This window comes from Penaeus chinensis, chromosome 27 (assembly GCF_019202785.1).
Source record: "Penaeus chinensis breed Huanghai No. 1 chromosome 27, ASM1920278v2, whole genome shotgun sequence".
Classification (NCBI taxonomy): Eukaryota; Metazoa; Arthropoda; class Malacostraca; order Decapoda; family Penaeidae; genus Penaeus; species Penaeus chinensis.
The window spans coordinates 31,182,835-31,187,834 of record NC_061845.1 but is presented as its reverse complement, the minus strand read 5'-3'; the positions used below and the strand labels follow the sequence as shown (position 1 = coordinate 31,187,834).

General features: G+C 28.6%; 1 protein-coding gene across 3 annotated transcripts in view; it reads right to left on the bottom strand.

Moving 5' to 3' along the window:
- The window catches only part of LOC125039704, a 16,945-nt gene extending 15,478 nt beyond the window's left edge, over positions 1–1,467 (bottom strand). For 2 of the 3 annotated variants that reach the window (XM_047633912.1, XM_047633913.1), the window contains exon 1: positions 1,420–1,467. The gene's annotated coding sequence lies outside the window, so the exon portion shown is untranslated. Of the gene's footprint in view, positions 1–1,370; positions 1,390–1,419 lie in introns of those variants that run through there. The other variant, XM_047633914.1, reaches the window with a different exon arrangement.
- Between the last annotated feature and the right edge of the window lie 3,533 nt (positions 1,468–5,000).

The following is a 5,000-nucleotide window of genomic DNA, read 5'->3' as shown; positions in this document are numbered from 1 at the left end:
TGTACATGCATGTATATATATATTTGCATATGTATGTGTATATATTTATATGTCCATATATACACATTTGTGTGTAATGCATGTATACATACATAATGTATATATACATCCAGGCATATATACCTAAAACATGCATACATACACAAATACATACTTGTCGACATGCATGCATATATACATACCTATATATACACATGAATACCTACATGCATACATATATAGATACATGTATACAGACATGCACGTATACATACATATATGTATACATACATGTATACATACACACATACATGTATACATACACACATACATGTATACATACACACATACATGTATACATACACACATACATGTATACTTACACACATACATGTATACTTACACACATACATGTATACTTACACACATACATGTATACATACACACATACATGTATACTTACACACATACATGTATACTTACACACATACATGTATACTTACACACATACATGTATACTTACACACATACATGTATACTTACACACATACATGTATACTTACACACATACATGTATACATATACACATACATGTATACTTACACACATACATGTATACTTACACACATACATGTATACTTACACACATACATGTATACATACACACATACATGTATACTTACACACATACATGTATACTTACACACATACATGTATACTTACACACATATATGTATACCTACACACATACATGTATACTTACACACACATGTATACTTACACACATACATGTATACTTACACATATACATGTATACTTACACACATACATGTATACTTACATACATACATGTATACATACGTATATACATAGATACGTCTACATACATGTATAGATATATGTTCATACATATCTATAAACATTCATATTTACATAAACTTATATATATAATATACATTCATAGTTACATAAATTTAAATATATAATACACATTCATATTTACATAAATTTATATAATTATATGTATCAGTCGATATGTTCCGAATCGCCTGGTGTATCACCAAACATTTAACACGAGCCACGTCAATTGCCAATTCATGACGAATCAAATCCCTTTCAATAATGTTCAGAAAAGCAATTCAAAATAGACATCAGTGAAAGGACTTTCACTCTGTCAAATTCACACAATTTCATCGATAAATTCAATCTGTCTTGCATTGTTTTTGTCATTATTTTTTTCTTTCAAACCTTCGCTTCGCATTTCATCTCACGTAGACACGATGAGTCACATCAGGAGCCGCATAATAACATTGTATATTTTTTTTCACACCAATATATCTCAAATACTCATCACTAAAAGCAAAGGCAAAAAATTCTCTTGGAATTATTACGCCTTATGGAAAAAAAAAACACAAGAAATGAAGGCCATGTGTTACGAACCGCCCCACGACAAGCGACACAACTTTCCTCCCCAACGTCCAGAGGGAAACTGAACTCGTACCGCAGGGGAGACACCCTCGTCGACGCCTCTAACGGACACCTGATAAAACAAAGGTTCCTTATATTACTTCCTGTAGACGCTTATAATAGACTACTCTTAACCCCTCTATTTTTTTTTATTATTATTATCATAAAGATTTAATTAACTTCCGATTCATTATGAGGATAGTGGCGTACTCTCAGGTTCTGTTCACTGCAAATCGAACGATACAAAATGGAACGGCATTAAGATCAGTGGCTGAACGTTGGTGATTTCGAGCTACAGTTTTTACAGTTATGATCCGTGACGAGCGTTCGGCAATCGCCAGCTTAATTCTTTACGTATAGAGCAGAAAACGATTCTTATGGAGCAACCACCATGAACATATTAGTACTTTCAACCCTCCAGGTGAACTATTTTGGACTCAGCAGCTCGAGTCGGCGAGAAACGGTGGCAGAAAATCGCAGTTCTCTGTCTTTTCATCACTTTGTACTTAATTTTACGTACTGCGATCAAGAAAATATTAATGGCATAATTAAGGAAGGATTCATATACCCTTTAGAATTATAGAAGGAATAACTTAATTCCCCGTAGATTTATAAAACTAAAAATAATAACTAATACAACTATACAAAAAAAAAAAAAAAAAAAAAACTGGAGAGAATGAAATAAACGGCTTAAGTTTCCTTAAAACTTACAAAAAAAAGAAAAAAAAAATAGACACTGAACTCCTTTAATAATTATTTCGCTTTGCCACCTGCCCCCCCCCCCCCTGCCCCACAACCACGCCCCCCCCCACCCCCAGGTAAAGTGAGGTCAGCGGGTCAGCCAACTCTGGAAGCCTTTTCTTCCCCAGTTAACTGTTCGCTGTGGGAAAAATATTCCTCTTTGATGCTGATTTCAGTCAGAGAGAGGAACGGGATATTCACATATTATCATTATTATTAATATTATTATTATTATTAGTAGTAGTAGTATTTGAATTAGATTAGTATTTGTATTAGTATTTGTATTAGTATTGTTGTTGTTATTGTTATAATAATAATAATAATTATTATTATTATTGTTATTATTATTAATTTATTATTGTTATTATTATAAATTTATTATTGCTATTATTATAAATGTATTATTGTTATCATTATAAATTTATTATTGTTATTATCATTATATTATGATTATTATTATTATTATTATTATTATTATTATTATTACTATAATTATCATTATTATTATCATTATCAATATTATTATTATTATTACTATTACTATTATTATCATTATCATCATCATTATTATCATTATTACTATTACTATTATTATTGTCATTGTTATTATCTTCATCATCCTAAGCATCATTGTTATTATTAGTATTGTTGTTTCTGTTGTTATCATCATTATTATTATTATCATTATTGTTATCATTATTATTTTTGTTGTTTTTGTTATTATTATTATTATTGTTATTATTATCATTATTGGTATCATTATTACTGTTAGGATTATTATTATCATTAATATTATAATAGTTTAATTATTATCATTGTTATTATTATTGTTATTATTATTATTATTATTATTGTTGTTATCTTTTATAATTATTATGATCATTATTATTATACCAGTTATTGTTGATATTCTCCTCCTCATCATCATTACATTTTCATTATTACTATCATTATCATTTTATTCTTATTATCATCATTATCTTCATTGTCATCATTAGTATCATATTTATTGCTATTATTATCACAATCATTTTTTTCTTATTATCACCATCATTGTTATTATTACTATTGTCATTATTTTAATTGTCATTACTACCATTGTTATTACAATTATTATTATTGCTTTTATTATTATTGTTATCACGATTATCATTATCATTGTTATTATTATTATCATTATTATCATTGTTATTATTATCATTATTATGGTTGTGTTTTGTTGTTACTATTATCATTCTTATCATTATTATTATCATTACTACTATTATATCATTATTGTTATTAAATTGTTATCATTACTATTATCAACATTATCATTATTCTCATGATTATCATTAACATTATTATTGTTGTTATTGTCATCATTATCATAATTGTTGTTGTTATTATGGATATTACTATTATCATTATCATCACTACTTCCGCTAATATTATTATTATTATTATTATTGCAAGCATTGATTTAATTTTCATTATCTTTCCTACTGTTTTTCGTATCATCATTTATTATTATTATCATCATTATTACTGCTATTGCTACTGTTGTGTTTGTCATTATTATCATTATCGTTATTGATATCATCACCTTTATTACTGTTATCATCATCATAGTTGTTAATATTCTTATTATCATTATTCGTATCATTGTTTTCTTATTCTTTATCTCTATCATCATCATCATCATTATCAGTATCATCATCAAGGCATATGAAACAGACTTAGCAGTGTCAACCAAAGAACCACTAACAACCGGATTTTTATCTTATTAGCATTCAGTTCCAGTTGAGCGATTCGTATGGGTGGGTACGGGAAACTGTGACTCACTAAGGATAATTGGCGCAGTGGGAAAGTCACTGTCCGTGATTTGCAGATCAGCTGAGGACTTCGAAGGTGATTTTCTTCAAACCAGATTTTTCCAGTAACAACGGCCGCCTAAGGAAACATAAGAAGGTTTCGTTGTTGTTGCGCAATAAAGTCACCATTTGTAAATTGCAGATTTATAATCGCTTTAGTAAATACTTTAGTTCCCAGATATTTATAGAGTGCGAGTCGTAATTATATTGATGACTAATTCCTTCACTTGTGGGAAATACACGGTGTTAATGATTACTGTTGAATGCCGCAATTTTACATAAATACGGTCCAGTCGTTTGCTTATCAAGGTAAACCTGACGTTTATTATAGTAATGCGATACTACCAATCTTTCTTTTCATTTCCTTCGAGTGGAATTCCTCACAATTTCATTATGTGTAATAAAGCACATAATGCGAAAGTACATGTGATAACAGCGGATATATTTATATATATACACAGTACTTATATGATTGTGTATGTATGTTTACGAGCGTCTTTCTTGTGCTCAGTCTCATGAATATGACCTATAACTATCAGCCATAGCCATACATGTATTAATAACCTATTTTAGTATGAATTAAATCTCATACAAATTTCAGTGTTAGTATGTTCTTCCGTGAAATTAGTCTATTCACCACAATAGTTCAGTCAAACTTACATAAAGTATGTTTATACATTGATCAACCGTCATGTTGACTGTTTAATTGTACTGTAGTTTTTGATATCAGGCTAGTTTGTAATATATGGTGATTTGATACTATAATTTAATTTATGTGTGTTGATGGTGTTGTGTACAAAAAAAAAAAAAAAAAAAACTATGTGTGGCTAGCTGTCAGTCTTTCTCTCTATCTGTATAACATATATAAATAATTTTTATACATGCATATATAAATTATGTATGAATAAATATGCATTCTTACGTATACATGTATACATATACATATATGTATGTTTATAT